Source organism: Sturnira hondurensis, unplaced genomic scaffold (genome assembly GCF_014824575.4).
Source record: "Sturnira hondurensis isolate 20B ecotype Veracruz unplaced genomic scaffold, ASM1482457v3 Scaffold0001721, whole genome shotgun sequence".
NCBI classification, from domain to species: Eukaryota; Metazoa; Chordata; class Mammalia; order Chiroptera; family Phyllostomidae; genus Sturnira; species Sturnira hondurensis.
The window spans coordinates 1838998-1865357 of NW_028074352.1; the positions used below are offsets into that span (position 1 = coordinate 1838998).

Below are 26360 nucleotides of genomic sequence, written 5' to 3' on the forward strand. Positions count from 1 at the left end.
TCTATTCAGTATTATTTTGTATTAGATCCAGATGTATAGTGCTTAGACAATCACACACTTTACAAAGTGTCACCCTAATATTCACACATCCACCGCCACCACACATAATTATTACAATATTAATTATATTCCCTATACTGTACTTTACATCCCTGTGACAATTTTGTGAGTCCAAATTTGTACTTCTTAGTCCCTTTGCCTTTGTCACTGGGTTCTCCAGTCCTCCTCCCCTCTGGCTACCATCAGTCTGTTCTCTGTATGTATGACTCTGTTTCAATTTTGTTTGTTTCTTCTGTTTTTTTTTTAAATTCTATGTCTAAGTGAAATTATATAGTATTTGTCTTTCTCTGACTTATTTGGCTAAATACCTTCTGGGTTCATCAATGATGTTGCAAAAGGTGAGATTTCATTCTTTTTTATGGCTGAGTAGTATTTCATTGCATATATGTACCGCTGCTTTTTTATTCATCCTTCCCCTCACAACGGCCTCCCGAGTGCCCCTGCCATCCCCAATCTGGACGTTCCCCTCCATGAACTCCCATACCACTCTGGACATAATCTTTACCACCTGTCAGCCATCTGCTTATTACTTTACAGTTTTCTACACCGTAACTCATTGAATATAAGTGCTCCCTAGATAACCCAATACTAGTTAGCATATACTGGATATTCAAAGATTTGTTGAATGAATTTAAATGAGTAAAGAGATTTGTAAATGCATCAGCCAGTCTTTAGGGCCTACTAGAATTGACCCAGAGTCCTCAAGGCCCCCCAGAGTACAGTACAAAACTCCTAAACAGTTGATTATTAGATACCAATGCAGGGAATTCCGTGCATATGCTCCTGCCTAAATCCAATCCTTTAGTTTTTAGGGATTTAAAGGGAACTTCAGAAATTACCAAGCAAAGAAAACTCCCGTATGTCTCACTGATGATGCTACCTTACTCATGATTTGAGTTAAAAATAAACAAACTTTTTTTCCTAAAACTGAAGAGTTTAAGTGTGAGGAAAATAGAAATTGAATAAAGCACAGCAGCCATGAATATAAAGTTTAAAGTAGTCACCAGAAGAGCACACCTGAGGGAACTCTAACAGCAATAATTTTGTAAATATGGGGTCATTTTCCTAAGGATACACTAAACATCTTATTGCTTAATTCATTTAGAATTAAATTGTCCAAACATCAGAGAACAGACAATGATAAAAATGATGTATGTGTTGGAATGAATCAGGAATGTCAATCTACCTTTTATATTTTAAGCCTCAATATTTCATATTCATTTAGTAAGAAATCAAAAGGACTTAATATTGTAGGATGAATCATTTCAAACTTCTTTGCATTTACTTTGTTTTTGTCTTATGTTTAATTCTACATACTCTGTAGAGAGTATCTTCTCTCTTTTAAGGAGGTTTTAATTAAATAAGGAGAAAAGCATTTTAATATACACTTAGATATGTTCCCCATCACCACACCACTGTGAGGGATGAGTGAAAGAGAGAACCCCTGGAATCCTCCATGCTGATGGCCTGAGAAGAAATGGAAATCCAATCGGAATAAAAACTGTGCCATTAACAGGATTAAGGGAGAAATGACAGACACACCGTTGTTGTGCTGCTGCTCGCCAAGCTCGTGTGAGGCCTTGTTGACCAGCCCTAGTGCTCCTGCCTGCAGTACCCGCACATTCTGCCAGGCGCCTCCCCAGTGCAGCACTCCGAGCAGTCCCAACCTGCCCACAAGGTAAGAAAAGGAGAGGGAGACTCTTTGTGGCTTCGGTTCTATGAAAAACACAAGAACTAGCAAAAACTCAGGTGTGCCTCATGAAAGAATACCATTTGAAATGGGAAAAGAAGAGAAAGCTTCCTTTGTTCCTTAGATTGAGGTAAAATTACAAAACATTCCATTAGTTTTAGGTATACTGTGTAATGATTCCATATCTGTATATAAAGTTATTTTCTTCTTAACAACAAAGATATACCCTGAAAAATGCATCATTAAGAATTTTTTCTTTGTGCAAACATTATAGTGTACAAACCTAGATGGTCTAGCCTACTACACCCCTAGGCTATGTGGTACAGCCTCTTGCTGCTAGGCTACAAGTCTGTACAGCACATCGCTGTACAAAGCAATGTGAGATGAAATCAAGGACAAGAGAAAGTGATGCAATCAAGAGACATGGAGGACATAAGATGCATTAGGCCACTGCCAGTGTAACACAGTACACAGTTCTATAGCAAACTTTATAAGTGGAAAGAGTACATGCTAAAATAATCATAAAAGTGTAGTAAATACATGAACTAATAACATATTTGTTTATTATCATTGTCAAGTATTATGCACCATATATAACTGTGTGCATTGGACTTTTATACAGCATCACAACAGGTGTGCTCACAGAAGCAACACTACACACACATAGTATGTGGTGCTACAGTGTTAAGATGACTATGCTGTCACTAGGCAATAGTAATTTTTCAGCTCTATTATAATCTTAGGGGATCACTGTTTACTGTATCTGTCCTTGACTGAAATGCCATTATGTGGTATAGAACTGTATGGTAAAATGATCACAATAAGTCTAGTTAACATCCGTGACCATATGTAGTTGCAATTTTTTTCTTCTGATGAGAACTAACAAGATCCACTTTCATAGCTACTTTCAAATACACAATTCAGTCTTATACCCATAGTAGCCATGCTGTACATTACATAAAAATACAGAACACTTCATGAATTTGCTTGTCATCCTTGTACAGGGGCCATGGTAACCTTTTGTGTATCGTTCCCATACACAAGCACAAAAGTCATCTTTTAAAAAAAGTAACAGCTTGCTGCAAGCTCAAGGATGGCAATCATCATTGCATCATATGATGACAAAGGAAGCAGATTTGAAGCAGGAAAAAGAAAATAGAAGTTGGATGTTTGTTATTTTATATTAATTAGACCAATTTATTACTTGACCCTTAAAAATAGGATCAGAAAGGTGTCTATTCATGTTTTTGTGAGGGCCCACAGACATGGAAAATGCTCATCATCACTAATGATCAGAGAAATGCAAATTAAAACCTCCATGAGTTAGCACCTCACACCTGTCAGAATGGCCATCACCAATAAATCAACAAACAAGTGTTGGAGAAGATGTGGAGAAAAGGGAACCCTAGTGCACTGTTGGTGGGAATGCAGACTGGCACAGCCACTGTGGAAAACAATATGGAGTAGCCTTCAAAAAGTAAAAATGGAACTCCCTTGGACCCAGCAATTCCACTTCTGGGAATATACCCCAAGGACCCCAAAATACCCATACAAAAAAGTATATGCACCCCTATGTCTATAGCAGTGCTGTTTACAATAGCCAACATTTGGAAACAGCCTAAGTACCCCTTAGGAGATAAGTGGATAAAAAAGCTGTGGTACATTTATAGAATAGAATACTATGCAGCAGTAAAAAAAAGAAGAAGAAGAAACTCTTACATTTTACAACAACATGGATGGACCTGGAGAAAAGTATGGTAAGTGAATTAATCCAGTTGGAGAAAGGCAAGTACAACATGATCTCACTTATATGTGGAATCTAAAGAATCCAATAAATGAATGAACAAAACAGTAACAGAAGCACAGATACACAAAACAGACAGACAGCTGCCAGAAAGGAGGCAGTGCAGACAAGATGAAAGAGGGTAAAGAGATTGGAACCAAAGAGCATTTGGGCACAATCCCCGGACCCAGGCAACAATACGGGGATTCACTAGGGGTGGAGGTGGGAAAAAGGGAGAAAAAGCGAGGATGTAACAGTATAAACAATAAAACTAAAAAAACTGAGATAGTAAAACCTGTTATTTTAAGCAGAAAAAAGGACAAGAAACCTGATTTTTTATAAACATCTCAATTTTTAAGCTTTTGTGACTCTCTCCTCCCTTACTCATAGCTCAAAACTTTGTTTTGAAAAGCTGTCTCAAGAAACGAAGGAGGTTTTCCACACCTAAATCAGAAAAGTGATGGGATTGTAATACCCAAAGGACTGGGGGACAAGGACAGCAACAAAGAAGAGATTCTGTAGACGGTGGGAAGAGCGAGGGCCAAGAGTGGGATGCTGGGAGAGACAGTCAGGCTGGGGTGCGGGGAGAGCCTTCTCAGCTGGGTCCTCCTCTCACAAGAGTGAAACAACTCCTGGGCCTGTCACAGAATTTCTCCATCTCTGTCCCCTCATGGTCACATTTTTAAGCTCAGGTGAAAGCTTGTCTGAAACACTACTTTTAATGTCAGATTCCTTTAGTGAGTCCAATGCAGGAAAATCAGATATGTTGTCCATCATATTGTCATTTCAAGGGTAAGGGGCCAGCTTTTTATTCAATCACACCTCAAAGTTACCAGTAGGTAACTTTGGCTGAGATAGTCATTGGTCTGCAATAAACTCTCAGATATCCTCCTTCAAAAGCAAGCCGTGAGGTACTTAGTAATTTTCAATAAGGACTTCTTTGTTAATTAATCCTGTGGGTTGAACATCTTCAGCCTTGTTTTATGACCTCTGAAAAATTACTGGGCACTCAAAGTATATAAATCTTGTGCTAATCACTGAACCACAGTTGCTCTCCCACTGGTTTGTTATATTGAGATAGTGACAAAACAACTTTTTCATTAGAATTTGAGGAAAGTAGGGAGATACCAAAGTGAAAAAATCTGACTGTGATTCCACTTTATTTTGCATCATTCACATTATTATGAATTTTAATGTGTTAAACTTTGATCTTCGAGGAGGCACCATTAGTCTCATATAATGTGAACATATTATAGTTCTTCTAAATATCTAATTAATTCACCCTTTCTGAATAGAAACCTAGCTTTGTTGCACTTGAATATATTGAATCAGCAGTACAGCAGAAGATAAAGATACTATACCTAAAAAGCCACTTTTGAAAAATAGAACCCTGGCTGGTGTAGCTCAGTGGATTGAGCGTGGGTCTGTGAACCAGAAAATCATGGTTCGATTCCCAGTCAGGGCACATGCCTGGGTTGCAGGCCAGTTCCCAGCAGGGGCCAGTTCCCAGCAGGGGATGCACAAGAAGCAACCATACATTGATGTTTCTCTTCCTCTCTCCTTCCCTTCCCCTCTAAAGATAAATGAATAAAATATTTTAATAAAAAAAAGAAAAATAGGAAGCTTGCTGGGATGCAGGATTTTTGGAATGTCTAGAAGCCTATCTTTGGGGACCCCTTACACCTTCATGCCACATTGTTTCTGTTGGTAGCACTACCACACTGCCAAAATGTGGGTCTCTGCTTCATCACACATAGGTCCTGTGCTCCCTAGCAACAGTGACCAGCCCAGAGGGTGGACACGTGACTGAAGCAGTGCCAAGCAGGGTCCTTTCTTAGGTCAGCTATAAAGACACTGGCAGGATGAATATCTGAGGGTGACAGCAGCCGTGTCCCCTGCCCTGTAGACAAAGGCTTTCTGAAAAAATGAGGCCCTTCAAACACAAGCAAATTTGAGAGGAGAATAGAGAGAGCCCTGGAATATCCACCTAGTTCTAGTTCCTCAACTCCTGGCCTTTGGGTACCAACCTTTGATCCCGTGAACAAAACAATTCCTGTTTGCCTAATTTCAGTTGAGTTACTTGCTACCCTAAAGAGTCTTTATTCTTTAGGAAAAGATTCCTAGGATCTTCCAAGGAAAAACACTTAAAATATTTATGCAGAAATTTTCTTTAAAATAATAATATTCTGGGTTTACAACACAAAGAGCTTCCCCTACTTTGCATCAAACAAAAAGAATTAATTCAAGATGAATATTAAACCTAAATTTTAAAGCTAAAACTTCTAGAAGAAAACAAATTTACAATCTCAGAGAAGAAAGTGATTTTTTAAAAGGGTACAGAAAGTAATAATTATAAAAATTTATAAATTAGACTTTATTGAAAGTAAACACCTGCTCATCAATGGATATTATTTAAAAAATGAATAGACAAGCTAGACATTGTCAGAAAATCTGCAAAACATGTACCTGCCAAAGACTTACATACATAATATGCAAAGGATTCCTACAACTCAATAATAAAAAGACAAAAGAAACAATTTAGAATACAGAAAAAAACTACCATATTTTGCTGTATACAATGTATACTTTTTTGCCCAAATTTTTGAGGAAAAATAATGATGCACATTATACATGGATAGTGCCTGAAATATCTATATCTGCTCTTGTGTTTTGTAATTATTTGTTACATAAAATTTTTATACCATGATATGTTCAAAAATAGATGCTAAAATTTCTTCATAATACAAAAGACAAAGTATCTAAACATAAATAAATAGATAATTAAATTAAAAAATTAAAATGAAAGATTTTTTCCTGAAAGTTTGGGCCAAAATCGTGGGTGAGCATTATACATGGGAGCACATTATTGACATTTCACAAAGAAATATATACAAATTACCAACAATCTCATGAAAAAATGCTATCATCATTATACATGAGAGAAATGTCCATTAAGATCTAAGGAGATGCTATCACATAAACATTTAAATCGTTAAAATTAAAAACCAACTGATAACACCAAATATTGGTGAGAATATGGACCAACTAGAGTTCTCATACATTGCTGTTAAGAGTATGTTAAAACCACTTTGACAAAATGTTTGGCAATATCTTATAAAGTTCAGCATATCTCTATCTATGACTTGCCAATTCCAATGTTAGATGTAGAAGTAAAAAAAAATGGAGCCCATATGTTCACAAAATATTTGTATCAAAATGTTCATAATAGCTTTATTCATATTAGCCTCAACTTGAAATAAACCAAACAATGCCTACTGACAAGCGAGTAAATGAACAAATCATGGCAAAACTGTACAGTGAAATACTCCCTAGCCAATATCAAGAACCAATTATACATAACAACATGGATGAAATCCATAGTTATTATAATGAGTAAAAGAAGCCAGATACATGAATATTCATTTTATGATTGCATTGATATAAAGTCCTAGAATGGGCCAAACAATTCCATGGTTAAAGAAGTCAGAAAATGATCACTTTTGAGAGGATGGATATTGACAGTAAAGGGGCACACGGAACTTTCTAAGGTTATGGAAAAGCCTATTTTTTACATTTTATTTATCTTTTTAGATTGAAAAGAAGTGAGGGAGAAAGAGAGGGAGAGAAATAGCAACTAGTTGACCCTCACATGCCCCCAACCAGGGACCTGGTCTACAAGCCAGGCATGTGCCCTGAGTGGGATTGAACTAGTGACCTTCTGATTTGCAGACCAACACAGAATTCACTAAGCCACACCAGCCAAGGCAGCCTTATATCTTGATAGGACATGAGTTACATGAGTGTAGACTTTTGTCTAACTAACAAACTGTACATTTGAGATCTGTACACAAATAAAATTGGCCTAATAACTTGTAGCCTTTCCTTAAAAAATGTGAAAAATATTGAATTCTTTTTAGTAAGTGTGCTTTGTGGTATAGATTAAGAAATATGAATTAACCTCTTATGTATTCCAAGTTGAGAAAATAAATATATTTGTTGAACATAATGGGAAGCCAGGTTTCCCACTATTGGAAAATGAAGTTACAAATATAGAAATGGAAAGATGACAATGCATCTTGTGGTTTGAGATTGGAATAGGAGATATCAGTAGGAACTTACAGCATGCAACATGGTGATTTGATTGACACATGCATAGTGAAATGATGACTATAGTCAAGCTAATTAATATATCACCTTCCCACATAATTACCATTTTTGTGTGTATATGATACCACCTGAAATCTATTGTCTTAGCAAATTTCCAGTATTCAATAAAGTATTAGTAAGTCTAGTCATCAAGCTGTTTATCAGATTTCTAGAACTACTTATCCTACCTAACTACAATGTTATATCTCTTGACCAACATCACATGGTTTTTAATAGGTACATACATAAATATAGAAATAAATATAGACACACATTTACTAATGCTGTTAACTAAGAAGGCCTAGAAGTAAGAAGACACCATTAGCAATGAATAGATGCACCTGGTGTCCAAATTTGACTTGTGAACACCACATACTATGAAATGGAAGCATGACTACTTGAATAGAAGATTGATTCCAGAGTTTGGTCAGAAAAACTATAAGATATTCCTAGAATAACACATGCCAGAAAGTCAGGAAACACTCAAGGATGATGTGGAAATATCAAAAGGACACAGAAGGTAGTTTGATTTGGTTTTCACTGGCCAAATATGGAACAATTTGAGAATCTGAATAAATAATAACAGTATGGATCATAACCACAGAATAAAACATAATACTATATCTCTTCTATTGATATCATAAACAAGCAATTAAACTAATGAAAACCATAAGAAACCTCTTCCTTTCAGTAGAATGTCAACTAATAAACATATGGAAGCTATAACAAAGTCAAAAATTATCAATGGCTATAAAAACTAGTGGTAAAATTTTGGTAAGGAAAAGATGCTTACATAATCTCCAAGTAAATACAATCTCCCTACAAATTAATTAGGAGTACTAACTTTACTGAGCAGAAAGCTGGCAGATCCAATGAACTCCAAATTTACATCATCAGTGTTGGGATAAGCTATGGTTATGTGCCTCCCGTGTGATGTTCTGAGAAGGACACACTATCTATTACTTCTGTGGCAGTCCTGCCAAAAGAGCATAACCTGAACCTAATCGTGAGTAAGCATTGTGCAAACCCAAACTGAGGAACATTCTACAAAGTAACTGGTCTGTATTCTTCAAAAATCTCAAGATCAAAAAGACAAAAAAAAAAGGTAAAGTACTTTTCCAAATGAAAGTACACTCAAGAGAAATACATGACCATGGCATGGATACTGAGCCAAGGGAAGAAATAGAGAAAGAGGGCGTTGTTGGCAAAATTGACAAAATTTGAATATAATCAGTGGAATAGGTAATTTCACTGTCAGTGTCAAATTTTCTCATTTTGATCATTGATAATTGCAGTTATGTGACAGTATACTTGTTTTGAGGAAATACACAATCCAGTATTTATAAAGGGGCAAGATGTCTCTACTGTAATTTTAAACAGTTGAGAAAAAATCATAAATAGACAGATATATAGCAAGAATGATAAAGCAAATGGAATAGAATGTAAACAACTGGTGAATTTGGGTAAAAGGGTGTTTAGGAGTCCCTAATGCTAGTCTTGTAACTTTTCTACAAATGTGAAAGTATTTCAAAAGGAAGCACACAGAACACACATGGTTTACTCTAAGACAACACAGGAGATGCAAATTCTCCTGGACCACCACCGCTAGGTTTCAAGTATGCTACCATAATTGAAAGGGTATTACACTAGAAATTAGTAACATTGGCTTTGGAATAAAATAGTTATATGACCTTGAGAAAGTAATTTATTATTGGCTTCAGAACTCTGATGGCCAAAATAAACAGGTTGAATAACTAATTATTTGATATCTAAGATTTCTGCTAATTCTAAAATGCTGTGATTCTTAGAAAATGTCATGCCTTAATTAAGAAGACTATGAAAACCATAAACTACCACTGAACATCTGTATATAACCTATTTGCTTTTAGATAGAAATATATTTTTACTTGTTTATTAAATGATCTACAGTGTTTACTACATGCTCATTATTCTGATATACATGTTTATGGGTACATGTGTGTATATGTACATATGTAATAGTCACAAAAGCTCTATGAAGTATGATTATTATTATATATTATTACATACATAATAGTCACAAAAGCTCTATGAAGTAAGTATGATTTTTATACACTTTACATATGGGAAAACTAAGGTACTGAAAGTAGCTATGGTCCTACTGCCAATAAGTGGCTATTTAAAAAACAACTATGAATTCAAACCTAGGCAGGTAGCTGCAGAGACTGTGTTTTTAGCCACTACTCTACATCATCTCTCAAATAGTACGTGAAAATAAACATTAGCATTGCATAGCTCATGCACTGAAAAAGTCCATGAGAAAAAGTGATCCTGAATTATAAAACTATTTATTCTTGATGTTGTGTACACATAGTCTCATTTTCCAGATCTCACTAATATATTCTTATCTTGATATTTATGCACAAACATGGTTTTGAATTTTTTATTTAAATTCTAATACTTAGCAGGCCCTTCTATGTGAATCTTTGGTGACATTAATTTGCTACTCTTTCCCCTTTAGCAGCTTGAAAGTAGTCACATGAAAGAGCTCAGAAGCTGCTGCCCCTCTGCCCTTTGTGGGGCCAGCAGCGAAGGCTGGCCAGGCTGCAGCAGGCTGCCTAGTCTCAGTCTTGGTGGGGTGCGGAGGAGAGTAAACTTGTGTGCTTCATCCTTTATGGAGAGAAAATCAGCAGTAAAGGTAACAATTTTCTTTTAAAGTAACTATAGATATAGAACACTGTGTCATTTTAGCTGGAAAAATACAAAGTTGTAAGTCCTAAGGATTTTATTCGAGCACAACACATCTTCCCTCTCTCCAGTGTCTGTAACCACCTGTTCAGCTCAGTTAGGCCTCCGTAAATTCTGGGAATTACTTGTGCAAATCCCAAACTCATCTTTCATGAGACTCAGGTTGGGAGTGAAAAATAAAGCTGAACAACAGTTAAGTGAGGGTGCTTTTAACTGAAAGTAGAATTATCTGAGAAAGAAGACAGGGACTCACAACAAGAGTGAAAATTGGACTCCATCATATTTTAAAATGTCTGACACATTACCTTGCAAAAAATCACCAATATTTGTATACAGGGGTTGTCTTAAATTCCTAATGTAATCTGAATTTCATAAATTTCATATAATCCATATGATTCCATAAAACACTCAACAAGTCTGGCTGATACCCCTGTATGTACGACCCAAGAGGCTAAGATGACTCACTCAAGCCATAAACCTAGCAAGTATCACAGCAGATATTGTTTTTTTAACATAGGCTCCTGAAGGGTTTTTTTCTAATTTCCTTTTTTACCCACTGAAATACACTGCTTCATATTTATCACCATTACCTGTTGCAGACTACTAACTTATACTTACTAGCATTCCCCAAAAATGAAGGACTGAATAAAGTAATAAAGGAACCAAAAGTAGGCACTTCTATATTTGTTATAGCTTAGCATTGTTATAAAAATGCATAAGACTAAATTAACAGACCACTGAGAAACTACTCTAACAGTATTCACATTTCAGAGAGCTGCTTTAGGGTTTCAAGAATTTAATTATAAAATGGAGACATTACATGAAGGGTGACATAAAAAGTCAAGTATTAGCATGACTTAAATTATCACCTGAAAGTGAAAAGAAAACTAAAACATATTAAGGATTGTACAAAACTTCCACTTTCTAATATGGCTATGTAATGTCACAGTCAGGTTAATATGAAGTCTAACTATATTGTCTCTTATAACATGAACAGATGGACAATTTCCAATTAATTAAAAAATAACCATATTTATCATCAAAACTATACTGAACCCAATTCAGGCTTGCTTTGAGATTCAGAAGTCATTTAGAATCTTGTAATGCTGCAGGGGTAGTTATCAGTATTCTTATTAATTACAAAACACTGAGTAATACAGGTTCAGTCAGCATCATCTTCCAGCTACAACAGCAGTGGATGATGCCATTCTTTCTACTCCCACAACTAAAACATTTGTATCCCTTTCACTCCCTCCATTCTGACTAGCTTTGCTCTATTCTCACCCCGCCCCCCACCTCTGCCTCCGTTTCACACTTCAAAGAGCCCTTCTCTCAATGCTGCTGCCAGACTGTCGCTTCTTTTATACAGAACAAGCCCTGCCAACTGCATGGCACATCATTTTGAAACTTAGCCTGATGTTCAAGGTCATAGTCGAACTCAGTTTATCTTTCCAAATTATTGTTCATTATCGCCACAACGAGCACCCCATGAACAAGTCATCCAAATCTGTGTACTCAGTTTAACCCAAACATGCAGCGCTTATTCCTACCTCTTCCTTCTTGGACATTACTACAACTAAAACCATCATTATCATTGTCAACATCACCATCAGAAGCAAATATACATTATTTGTTATGCATGAGGAAATGTCATAAGAGCTTTAGACATTTTAGCTTACATAATTTTCACAATAACCTTGTGAACAGATGCTAATACAAACATTCTCATTTCACAGGAGGTCCTAAGCAGTCAAGCAAGTCATGTGAGGTAACACAGCTAGTAAATTGTAGAGCCAGAATTCAAACCAGTTTGGTTCAAGACTCTATATTGAACCACTACATGTGTATGCCTCTCCATTACCAATTAATACAATTTTCTTATTGTCAGTTCCATAATTAGCTATTCATTATTTCACATATGCTCCTTTATCTTTTAAATAAATTCTAAAATTAATTATAAAATCACCCAAGTGTTTTATTTCTTTCAGAAGCCCCTTAATATTAGATATACAGTTAGCTTCAAATAAATGTCTCTAAGGAAGATTATTTTATATAAAAGCAAAGATCAAGAACTACAATTAGCCCTGGCTGGTGTGGCTCAGTGGATTGAGCATGGGCCTGCGACCCAGAGGATCGAGGTTCGATTCCCAGTCAGGGCACATGCCTGGGGTGCAGGCCAGTGCCCGGCAGGGGACACACGATACATTGTGTGTCCTCCGCAGAGGCAACCATACATTGATATTTCTCTCCCTCTCTCCTTCCCTTCGCAAGATAAATAAATAAAATATTAAAAAAAAAAGAATTACAATTAGTCAAAATCTATACGACTATATCTCCTGTCACTAACAAAGTCCTCTGAGCCAGGATTTGCCTGTAGTGAGAGCACTGAGAAAATAAAGGCTACAGCCGGCACTAATATAGCTGCTTGCAGATTTTTACATCAGAGAGGCTGCAGGACAGCAGCTGATGGCAAGAAAGACCAGAGATCCTGAAAACTTGCCTTGAAAGTGTAGTTGCCCAGCAAGAATACTTATTTAGATTGTAGGTTGTAAATCAACAAAAAGAGCAACATTTCCAAAAGATGCTGTCACTTACCCTCTACATAAAATTGGGAAAATAGAAATACTGATACTAGTTAAATTATTATTCATTTATTAACTATGGGGAAGGTTAGGGAGTACCCCATTAACCCCTCAAAATTTTACAGTGTCACTAGTGACTGATCATGCTGATGTTCTGAAGGAAGAATTAAATAAAAGTTTGAGGATGCCTAGAGATTTAGAAGAGTCAACTTTCTTTCAAATGAAGAATATAACTTTTTGAAAGAAAAGAAAGCTCTTATGCTTTTAAGTACAACTCAGCAATAAAAAGAAACTAACTAGTAATTTGTGAATCAACATGGATAGTTCTTATAAAACATTGTGCTAAGCTAAAGAGCCAAATACAAAAGAGCAGATATTGTTTTTCAAGAATTATGAAGGATCTGGAGACTTCCGCCAAGATGGAGGCGTAGGTGGAAACACTGTGTCTTCTCCCAGAACCAAGTTTGAATACAACAAAGGTTTAGTAAACAAAGATGCAGCCAAAGAACAGAAAATTGAACTATAAGGAAGTCCGACAACAACGAACCGTTCAGCCAGGACTGGTAAGAGGGGAGGAGCCAGCAGCAGAGCCAGGGTGGGCAGGAAGGATCCCCCGACACAGGCATGCAGGCAGCTGGGGTAGCATCTCGGACCCATTGAGGGTGTGGGGCAGCAGGCCAACCACGGTCACACATTTGCAGGCAGATAAACCAGCAGAGGAGTGAGGAGTGAGGAGTGAGCAGTGAGACGGACCCTGAGGCCCCATCGGCAGGAGGAGGCAGAGGGGACCGCCTTTGACTTCCTTTGACCCCGCCCCCACATACAGCACCACAACCCAGCAACTGGGTCGCCCTGCCCTGGTGAACACCTAGGGCTCCGCTCCTCATACGCAACAGGCACAAACAGTCCAAAATATGGCTCAAGAAGAACTCAAAGCCCCAGAGCCGATAACTCTAAGCAAAAAAAGAAATAGCGAGCCTCTCAGATGCACAGTTCAAAATACTGGTGATCAGGATGCTCACAGAACTGGTCGATTTTAGTCACAAATTAGAGGAACAAATGAAGGCTAAACTGATTGAAATGAAGGGAAATGCACAGGAAACCAATAGTGATGGAAAGGAAACTGGGACTCAAATCAAGGGTGTGGAACAGAATGAAGAAATGACCAAACAGAAAAAAGTGAAGTTACAAGAATTCAAAAAAATGAGGAGAGGCATAGGAACCTCCAGGACATCTTTAAATGTTCCAACATTCAAAGTATAGGGGTACCAGAAGGGAAAAAGAAACAGCCACGAGTGGAAAAGTTTTTTGAACAAATAATAAAGGACAACTTCCCCAGTCTGGCAAAGGAAATAGACTTCCAGGAAATCCAGGAAGCTCAGAGAGTCCCAAAGAAGTTGGACCCAAGAAGGAACACACCAAGGCACATCATAATTACATTAGCCAAGGTTAAAATGAAGGAGAGAATCCTAGAAGCAGCAAGAGATAAGGGGACAGCCACCTACAAAGGAGTTCCCATCAGACTGTCAGTGGATTTCTCAAAAGAGACCTTACAGGCAAGAAGGGGCTGGAAAGAAGTATTCCAAGTCATGAAATCCAAAGACCTACATCCAAGACTGCTCTATCCAGCAGAGCTTTCATTTGGAATGGAAGGGCAGATAAAGTGCTTCTCAGATAAGATCAAATTCAAGGAGTTCATCATCACCAAGCCCTTATTATATAAAATGTTAAAGGGACTTATCTAAGAAAAAGAAGATAAAAAATATGAACAGTGAAAAGACAGCAAACTCACAGTTATTAACAACCACACCTAAAACAAAAGCAAACCAGAGGACAGCTAGATCAGGAGTGGAACCATAGAAATGAAGAACACATGGAGGGTTAGCAACAGGAGAGTAGGAGGAGGAGAAGAGGGGAGAAGGTACAGAAAATAGCATAGACGGTAGGTAGAAAATAGATAAGGGGGAGGGCAAAAATAGTAGGGGAAATATAGAATTGAAAGAACTTGAGACATGTGGTCATAAACTTAAGGGGGGGAATGGTGGGGGAGGGGTGTGCAGGGTGGAGGGGAATGAAGTGGGGAATAGAACAACAACTGTAATGGTACAATCAATAAAATATATTAAAAAAGAATTATGAAGGATCTGGGATTTATTGTATAAACTTATAAGTTTCATGAATGCTGGCAGAGGACACTAGCCTCCCAGTCAGAGACAAAGGACTTTCTCAGTCACAGCAATAGGGTCCAGACCACCACACCTGCACAAACCATGGGCTGTGTTACAAAAGAGAGACCTGGGAGCTTCAAGGAAATTTACTTCAGTGTAACAGGCAGTGAGCCTGCCTGACCTTCGCCAGAGAAACACATTGTCGTTATTCCACTGCATAATTACAAACCTGCCCTTTTCTTAGGGAAAAGACATCGTCTCTAATTTCCAAGGTCATTCATTATACCCACATGTCTTCAGAAAAGTCCTGAGCAAAAGCAGTCAGTAACTCTGCTCAAAGACAATCAGAATCATAAAATACTTAAGAAGTATCTCCTAATACCTATATGTTTTCATTCATACAACACTTCTGGGATAGGCAAAACTAGTCTACGGTAGAAAAAAAATCAAAACACCCATTTTTTGGAGCCAGAGGTAACTATAAAGGATCACAAAGGAAATACTGTATATATTTTGAATATTATATGTGTAATATAAATATCATGAAGGGAATATTATATATGGGGTGATGGTTACAAAGGTGTACTTATTTGTCAAACATCAGACTGTACACGTAAAAATAATGTAAATTATATGTAAATCATGTATGCACATACTGGGTATATAAATTATATCCAAATAAAGTACATTTAAAAAGAAAATATTATGATCATAGGTTCTAGACTGTTATCATCTCAAGGCTAATGATTACTGAGAAGAAATTAGTCAATTTAGTATTCCTAATACATGCTCATAAAGGCTGCTTGCACTGAATTATTAATGATGTTTAAAATGAGCCTCTAAGTATCCCTCCTTGTCCTATGTTGATTTGGAATTCTATTACCTTAAATTTTTCAAAAAATTAATGTGATTCTGTTTGCTTATAAATATTAATACATTGAAATATCAAGGAACCAATACAAATTTTATTTAAAAAATAAAATGTCTAGCCCCGGTTGGTGTAGCTCAGTGGATTGAGCATGGGCCTGTGAACCACACGATTGCAGTTTGATTCCTAGTCAGGGCACATGCCTGGGTTGCAGGCCAGTTCCCAGCAGGGGATGCACAAGAGGCAACCATACATTGATATTTCTCTCCCTTTCTCCTTCCCTTCCCCTTTAAAGATAAATAATTTAAAAAATTAAAAAATAAAATTTCTAAATAATAAATTATTTTGATACAATTAGTTCAAAAAATGAAAACTTGTACAAACAATAATAAGGTTATTTGAAAAGATATTCTTCTCCATATCATAAAACTAGTTGACTAACTGATTTAGAAAACAATACTTCCTTTTCAAGGACTTCCAGACAATATGGCAGTGTAAGCAGACATGGCTCACCTCTTCACACAACCACAACACAATTACAACTAAAATATAGAACAACCTTCATTCAGAACCATCAGAAATGGAGTTCAATGGAAGTCTGACAACTATGGAATAAAAGAAATCACATCTACCCAGACTGGTAGGAGGGGTGCAGATGCAGAACAGCCTGGTTGCTCACCATCATGTGGTGGATAAAAATTCAGGAGGGATATCTCGAGAGCAAGGAGTCCCAGCCTCATACCATGTCCCCCAGGCCAGGTTTGCAGTGCCAGGAAGAGAAGTCCCCACAATTTCTGGCTGCAAAAACTAGTGAGGATTGAGCCAATGGAAGAAACTGCTGGAGTACCAAGCAGTTCCTCTTTTAGAGTGCACTCAAGGACTCACCTATGCAGACTCACTCCCTCTGAGCTCTAGCACCAGGGTAGCAGCATGAAAGGCACCCCTGGCATACAGGGAGAGACTAAAGTATCTGGCATCGAGGCAAGAAGAGGCCATCATCCTAAACTCCCTTCCCACAGAACTGGCAAGCTGGTGACATATCTGAGACTCCAGCAACCTGGCTAACACTGTTTGACCAACCTTGGAGACCCCCAGAGACTTTGTCTGGATCCACCCAAGCTGCTTTTCCATATTAATGGCTGGTCTTGGCTCATTCTTCACAACTTCCTAAATTCTCTCAAACAAGCAACAGCTGTACTTAGTGAGTCCCAGGTACATCACTAGTAGCAGCCAGCCTAGATTCAAAGCTCGGCTTTGCCTGGGAATCTCCAAGCCCAGTACAAGTAGCAGCCACCTCAGATTTCTTTGTAACTTGGGTAGGATGGCCCCATGTAAAACACAGGTAGGGGCTGATGTAGGCACGCACCACCCAGGAAACTTCAAGGCCAGCACACCCAGTAGACAGCTAGAAACCATGTCAGAATACCACCACCCCGCCCCTGCATAGTAAATCCTCCATGAAGGGCAGAGGTTGGTGGTAAGTGGTCACAGCCTATCCTTGCAGCTGACTGGCCTAGGTAAATCCCTCTCATTGATCTGCCAACAGCAATCCAGGCTCAACAAGAGGAGGTGTATTCAGCCCACATGAAAGGTGTACCTCACATACCCAGCTTAGGTGATTAGGGAGGCTGTGCCACTGGACTTCACAGGACACCTACTACATTAGGCCACACTACTAAGACATAGAGTCAAAGAAGCGCTACCTAACACATAGAGAAAAACACAGGAAAGCTGCCAAAATGAGGAGACAAAGAAACATGGCTCAAATGAAAGAACAGATCAAAGCTCCAGAAAAAGAGCCAAACAAAATGGAGGTAAGCAATCTATCAGATGCAGAGTCCAAAACACTGGTTGTAAGGATGCTTAAGGAACTTAGTGATGACCTCAACAGCATAAAAAAGATCCAGTTATAAACAAAGGATACACTAATTAAAGTAAAGAACAGTTTACAGGGAACCAACAGTACAGTGGATGAAGCTGAGAATCAAATCAATGATACAGAACATAAGGAAGCAAAAAAGGACCAATCAGAATAACAAGAAGAAAAAAAGTTAAAAAAAACAACAACACAGGATAGTATAAGCAGCCTCTGGGACAACTTCAAGAGGTCCAACATTCACATTATAGATGAGCCAGAAGGAGAAGAGAAAGAACAAGAAATTTGAAATCTATTGGAAAAAATTAATTAGGAAAATCTTCCCTAATTTGGTGAAAGAAATAGACATGCAAGCCCAGGAAGCACAGAGAGTCCCAAACAAGATGGTTGTAAAGAGGTCCACTCCAAGACACATCAAAATTAAAATGCCAAAGGTAAAACATAAAGAGAAGACCTTCAAAGCAGCAAGAGAAAAGGAGTTAGTTACCTACAGTGGAGTTCCCATAAGATTATCAGCTGATTTCTCAAAGGAAACTTTGCAGGCTAGAAGGATTGAGAAGAAATATTTAAAGTCATGAAAAGCAAGGGCCTACAGCTAAGATTGCTCTACCCAGCAAAGACATCATTTAGCATAGAAGGGCTGATAAAGAGCTTCCCATCCAAGAGGTAACTAAAGGAGCTCATCATCACCAAATTATTATATATAAAATGTTAAAGGGACTTATTTAAGAAAAAGAAGATCAAAACTATGAACAATAAAATGGCTAAAAATACATCTCTATTGACAAGTGAATATAAACAAACAAACTAAGCAAACAAGAACAGAGACAGAATCATGCATAGAGAAAACATTTTGATGGTTGCCAATGGGAGGTGGATGAGGGAGAATGAGTGAAGAGGTGAGGGGACTAAGAAGTACAAATAGGTAGTTACGGAATAGCCATGGGGATGTAAAGTACAGTATAGGAAATAGAGTAGCCAAAAAACTTATATGCATGACCCATGGACAAGAACAATAGTGTGGGGATTGCCTGAGGGAGTGGGCATTGCTGGATGGAAGGGGGACAAAGGGAGAAAAATCAGGACAACTGTAATAGTGTAATCAATAAAATATAATTAAAAAATAAAATTAGGGTTATATCACAAAATAAAAATCCCCCCAAATAATAGTAGTATTAGTTACCTTGGACAAGAAGTGAAAGTAAGAAAGATGTTTCTAGTATACTCAGAGATGAAAGGGAAAAATCATTTCCTCCTGAGAATTAAACTAAAAACCTTCCAAACAATGGAGGTCAGTGCATCGATGGGCTGTAAAAAAAAAAGTTGTCTGTCCAAAAAAACCCAATACTTTTCAAATAAATGTTCAAAATTCAATTAAGACAGTAGAAAAATTATTGAAATTTAAAAGTTACAAAGACTTTTACTTAACTTATTTAAATTTAGTAAAAATATCTGGTGTCTATTAAGTGGTAATTTATGCCAGCAAAGCTGGAAAAGCAAAAGTTTAATCTTTAGTTTTCATTTACAAAATAATTTTTAAACACTTTATTCTTAATATATATATTTGGATGATTTTTCTTTATTTATATTAAAATATTCTTTGAAAAATAAGATAGTAGAGTTAAATAAAATTATAAGATGGGTTATTATCTTAGTACATATTTTAAATTAAAAATTTGTCTTGCTCTTATATTACATCATCCTTCATTTTTTTCTAATTAAAACTTAGAAAGAAGGAAAGTAATTCCTACATTTACTAAATGGAAGATACAAGAAACTGCTGTATCTTCATTTCCAAGAAAAATATTGTCTTGTGCCTGTAGCTCTGCCATAACAGAGCAAATATTTTTGGTTCAGATCTTAGAGACTATGCCAAAATTCATACTCAGGGATAAGTAGTTTCTCATTTTGTAACTAATCTCACATATTTACCACTTATAAATCCCCCTAATTACACACAAATTCAATGAATATGTAGTTTACATCTTCATTAGCAGTAATATGGGGAAAGTGAAAAGAAAACTCTTTGCAAGTCATCAGAACCCAAAGGTTATTAAAATGCAAATTAAATTGATATGCCATTATTTACAATATTGGTCTTTCATCACAGCATAATAAATCAACTTTCCATTATGAACTAAGGAGCTAATGGCGCACATATTTTGTTACATTTGAACATTTATAATAATTGACTTGGTCCATACATTACTTCTACTACACTTTTGAAAGATCTAGTTAAGTTATGGTAGCTATTACTTCAAATACTGAATCAAAAAATGGCTATCACATCATAAATATAATCACCCACCCCATAATCCCTTCATCATTTTCATCTGTACACCAAATTTCTAATATCTGATAGATTTTGGCCTGCAAAAATGGCAATTTTATCTGTTTTCATGTAATATAAAGTCTCAATAGTAAAATGGAAGTAAGCAACATTGAATACAGTGTATTCAAACCAAACTGTTCTTTTAATTGTCTTTTGTAGGCAAGTTTCTTTGCACTGAAGATAAATCAATTTCTGCTTTCTGCATTGACCCCTGATAATAAAACTGTTGAGTAAAACTTCAGAGCCAAGGGTTTATACCACCTCTGTTCTCTAGACCATTTTATACCTCAAAATCCTAGAAAGAAGAAACCTATGAGAAATTTTACTGTTTTTTTACCCCCTTAGTTATCAATAGTTACCAGGGTAAAACAAAAATTGCCCTTTCCCAAGGTAGCACAAATGCTTTTTTTTTGCTCACATTGCTAAATCTATTTCCCAGATTTACATCTTTCCTAAATTATCAAGTCATCTTTCACACTTGATATGCATACCTGCATTCTTAAGGAAGTACCTGTTCATAAGAAGTCAGCGGGGGAAACCCTGACACCAAAACACAAGCGTTACATGACTTGTACACACCACAACCTGTGCTTTCTTTGAATATATTTGAATAACTATTTATAATCTTCTCAATTAGAGATAAATAAATCTCTAGGGATACAAGTTCAATAATTAAAAGGGTTTTCCTCAGCGATATGCCACCTACTAATGGCCAGATGGTATCTCGGTTTGTAGCAAAGCATACTTAGTAATGCTAAGAGTTCATTACAGTCCTGAAGAAAGTTTTCTGCAATTATGTGAATAGATACACAGGTACACATGGGCAAAAGAAGTGTTTAAGAGCTCAAATAAGCAATACTTTTCTAGAAGTTAGAACCCAGCTTTCCTTAGCAGTATTTTCAAAATTTAGCTAAAAGAACATTATTTCCTCTACAGGAATACCTCAGCTCTATGTGTATTTTTACAGTTGAACAGGCTTGCTGACATTCTCCCACTCTAAAGTACTATATTCTCTGTCATTGCTCTAAAATAGACACTTTCTGCCCTGGGCTAGAGTCAATAATCAAAAGAGGAAAAAAATCATTGGAATAAAAATGGCTGGGTACAAAAGGGGAACCACTGCATCAATAGTTAATGTGTTCTTCTTTAATTGTGTCTTAGGCCTGATCCTCATCTTACCAACCAGATGGAAAATTTCTCAAGGTCAAAGATTTGTCTTATAATCCCCCCCATGCACAGCACAGAATGGAACATGAAGTGGATTCTCAATATGTGCTTATCTAATGATTAAAATGTAAATGATAAAGAAGCTATACGGCAAGGAGTATATAGAGGGTATCTAATACAGCCAGCCTATTAGTCAGTAAAGATGATTTTCCTTCTCTGGATTAATTTGGCTTGAGTAAATTGGAATAAAATAATGAAGCTCTTTCCCAGAAAAATGTGCTTGGAATACCTGCCTTCCTATATCATCCGTAATAGGAACACAGTAAATTTGTCTGGTTTTAAATATTTATTTTTGATAAAGCCCTGTAAAATTACCTATGGCCTAAAATGTCCATGATATATTCATTACTGAAAACATAAATATTTGTACAATGATAAACAGTAATTTGTCATTGACAGTTTTATCCAAAAAAGTCTTCCTAACTATTCCTCAACTTTCTTTAAAATCTTAATTAACTTAACTTAACAAAATTTGTCCAAAATCTTCCATTATAAATAAATATTGTTTGTCATAGTTGTCACAGATACTATTACTTATTTAGCAAAATTATTATAACTTTTGGCATCTAGACACTACATTTTTTTCTGGTCAAAAACCTACATATCTTCTTTTGTTTACCTGTAAAATCACTGAAGCAGCAGTCTATTATATTTAGGTAGATACATTGATCAAAGTTTGAATTATTAATAAAAATTTGAAACAGACTTAAAAGCAAAATATGCAGAACCATTCAAGATAATAATATCAATATATTTTCATTGATAGGTAATTATATCAAATCTAGAGAAAACATGCTCACCAATAATTATATATATATAATCCATACTTGGTATGTATGGCTTGTATAGTATGCACTTGAGGGTGCTAAACAATAATAAAAGGTAGCACAGTACCTGATGTCTCCTCAGACCCTATACTAAGGATAGAAATATTGAAATCGTACCTATCTAGAGGTAAGACTGCGGGGCATCTCGGGTATCAGAACATAACAACTGCATCCCCAAACAGTGCACAAGTCATCTAGAAAAAATGTAATTCATAGGTGATGCAATGACTTTCAGGTATTTTTCCAAATAACTGAAAAATGAAACATGAACTTCCTCAGGGAAGCAAACATTTGCTGATCACTATGATAAAGTTTTAACTATTTATAGCACCATATACATTCCCTCTGTGGCATTTGCCACAAATATAATTTTATACTTGTGTGGTTCTTTTAGTAATGTCTAGTTACCCAAGTACAACAAGTAAGCTCTCTGAGAGTAATTACCATATCTGTTTTGTGTTTGGGAATAAGGGTAGTGATCGTATCTCTTCAATGGAAACAATGCCTGTCATATAAGAGACAGTCAGTAAATCCTGTTGTCAAATTTGTTGAATGAATGGAATACAAGTACATGTTGAATACTAAAAATGTAAACTAAGTTATGGTACACATGTTCCAATTAACATCATGAGACATAAAGAATCACCAACTGAGAAGTTTGAAAACAGAGCCCTTCATATTGATAGGGTACTTAAGAGTTTTGAAAATTTTAATGTCAGTAATAGTTAATAAGCTTACTAATCAATGCATGTAAAAGCTTTTGTTCCAGGAACTGAAGGTAGGGCCCATCCTGACTCCAGGAGACCAGAAGCAGTTCCACCCCTGTTCCTCAGGAGGACGACAAGCAATCAAGGTGGTATCTGAGCCGTTGTACTCAGAGTGAGATGACCACTGCTCAGGCCATAGCTAAAGATCACAGCCCAGGGTGAGAATGAAGGTTTTTTTTTTAATTCAATTAACTTTTCCCTGAATTCCAAACCCCTTACCTACACTTTGTTCTCCTTCAAAAAAAAGGCCATTCTAAAATGGAATTTAAAGTGGTCTGTTAGGATATGAACCCGCCATCTTCTCAGATCACCAGCCATTTAAATAAAGCACCCATAAAGATTCTATCATTGTCATTGCTTATTGGGTTTGGTAGTGATGGGCAGCCCGAACTCTGGTGTCTTTTCCGGTTTCAATATTGTCAGTATTCAAGAGGTAAGATGGGAGAACACACAGAAAAGATTTCCGAGGATTTGTCAGAATGTGCAGCATTTAGAACAGGGGTATGAAGGGAGTCAAAGAGAAAAAAATTAACAGTGAGTGATGCAACAAGGATAAGCAGGCAGGAAACTGAAGAGGGGCCATCAAGTGTGGATATCGAAAGTGACTAGAAAATTTAAGCAGAAAGCATTTCAGAGTGGCAGAAACAGAATTAAAAGGGAAATGAAAAAAATAGGGTACCAAGTTTATGCTTCCAAGAAAATCAGTAGTGATGAAAATACAGAAATAAAGTCATGATTTAGGGGTATGGGTTTTCTTAAACTGTATGAGGGACTGAGAGACATATTCATAGACAGACAGACAAAAAATTGTATCACAGAAATTTGCTGTGAATGCCATTTTAGTCTTGTGTTGGGGGCAGGTGACTGAAGGGAGGTTACAAAGAGTTTGATGGACAATAGGAAGAGATCTGTGATTCAAATGTGACATTTTGCTTTGGAACTGATTATGTATCATAACCAAACCACATCCATTCTTCTGAGTTTTTATGGGTTCCTTTGTTTTAGTCATCACTAGGATTGTCAAAGAAGGTAATCAGGAGACTCCTTTCTCTCTAAATCTCCCTGAGCCCTTTCTAACTTTCACTCAATTTGTGAGCTACCAATAACATAGTAATTGCCAGCTTCTACTGTGTTGATTATTTACCACATACTTGATTCCCACATTTCAATTGGCAGTGTTATATTTATAACTTGAATTCACATTCTTCATACTTTGTATCTGACTTGCAAAAGTAATAATTTGGATACCATCATCATTTACTTTAGCTTTTTTAATTACTTTTTTCTTTTTAACAAAAATGTATACATTATTTAGCATTTATTAAAAGCTATAATGAAATAAATAGAACTTTACAAGTAATGAATCTTGATGCCTCTAAACACTACATGCAAAAATTTGTCAGTATCTAAACTTCAGGCATTTTATAATTATTTTTGCAACTAAGCTCAAGGAAATAACATATTTGGAGTGAGTTGGACTGCATGTGTTCCATACACCTCAATTCCTTGTCTTCGGAGACACTGAGTTCTACTTAATGCAAAGCTCTATGAAGGTTATTTTCTTTGACTTGTAAAAATGGTCAACAGAAGCCAACCAGATCTTAGCTAGGTGTGTTTTGAACTGAAGGGATCACAGTCATAGTCCCTTATTCAGTTACTTTTATGTACTGCCCTGAAGCCATCACTAGTGATTTTGATTAGGTTAGAAAAGTAGGGAAGCCAAAAAGTATGATTCTTCTAATGTCACATCGGCAACTGGAGGCTTTGTACAGATAACTGTGTACATAGCTAAGCATTAGGATATTATGAGAACTAGCTAGGACACTCTATTTCACTCAGCTAATTCTGGCCCTAACACTTTTCACTATTTTTTCTTACCACTCTTCTTTTAAGCCTCACATATTTCCATCTCTCTTAGTCTCCTCCAACTGCTTTCTCTCCTAGCCAACAGGCCAACTATCCTTTGCCTGTAACCAGGCAAATCTGTCACCACATCAGCTCCTTTGGTTATCCACAGCCACATCCCTTCTGCTAGAGGAGGTGGCAAGAGGAGAGACCTTAGTGGTCTACCAGACAGACCTGTGTAAGAAGTGGCCCAGCCACTTTCTACCTCTGCAAACTTAGGGAAGTTATTTATAATAACCAATTATTAATAAAACAAGGTAGTTACTTTAAACACTAACTTGCTGATTATTGTGTGGTTTGCATGAAAAAAAGGTCTATCAAACCCTAAATGAATAGAAATCACTCAATAATCTGTACTTTTCTTCTTTTCCTTGGTGCCTTTTTCAAGTTACCCCAAATGTACCTTACCTCACTGGCAATGCTTTCCATTTCTATGACTATTATCTATATCTACATCTGTATCTATATCCATCTATATCCTTATATCTATCCTCTGCTATAACCTCCCTTCTAATGTTGGCTGTTTCACATACTTCCCTGGACTAGTTCGGTCTACATCAGATCATTCCCCTCACTCATTCCCTCATCCATGACTTGTAGGTTTCTCATCCCCTCACGACTGAGCTGTCATGTACATGTGCAGCCAAACTCAGTGATACATTGGGAAAAAGTGCCCTAATGAAAATTATATTGTTCCTGTATATCCTCTGGCTGTTTGGAAGATAACAACTTAACATAGGCTACTGATTTAACTAAAGAGTTTTAAGTTAATGATTATCATAATGCATTCTAGTATATCTATCAGAGTTTTATTGCATTTGACTATATACTTATTTGATATTTATAATAATATTTATAATCACATAATGATCATATTTGTAATATGATCTGTAGAATATGCTAAAGGCATCATCTTGATTTTGAGGGCATTTGTTAACTAAGAGGATGAGAGATGTGTCCCAGATTACAGAAACAGTACCATAATATCCAAAGGCATATTCTACCCCCAGTTGTGAAGAAGGATACCCCTTTCTCTATGGTGTAAATCATGCAAAATACGTTAGCTTATAAATGTAATTAAGTGCTGGAAACTACATACTCAAGGATGTGGAAAAGGGAAAAATTTATTTTGGAGAATATTCTCAAACTTTGATTCCTAAATGCATACAAACTAAAATAAACTATTAATACGATGCAACCTGATTGACAGAATAGTATAAATTTAAGGTCAAAAGTAAAAATAATTAAAAGGAAAATGTAGAAAAAACATTAAATGAATTTCACTGAAGAACACCTAACTGAAAAACTAGAAAATTTCTTTATGGGCCACAAAATCAAGAATAACAAAAGGATAAAAATATCTCCTCCCTTAGCCTTGGCTGGTGTGTCTGCCTCCAAACCA

General features: G+C 36.5%; 1 protein-coding gene and 1 non-coding gene across 2 annotated transcripts in view; both read right to left on the reverse strand.

Annotated features, from left to right (window-relative positions):
- The window catches only part of ARHGAP24 (Rho GTPase activating protein 24), a 516933-nt gene that overhangs the window by 432627 nt on the left and 57946 nt on the right, over positions 1 to 26360 (reverse strand). The gene's annotated exons all lie outside the window — the stretch shown is intronic.
- LOC118976542 (U6 spliceosomal RNA) lies at positions 2710 to 2811 on the reverse strand. The gene has a single exon (XR_005064299.1). It is a non-coding gene; the product is annotated as a U6 spliceosomal RNA (small nuclear RNA).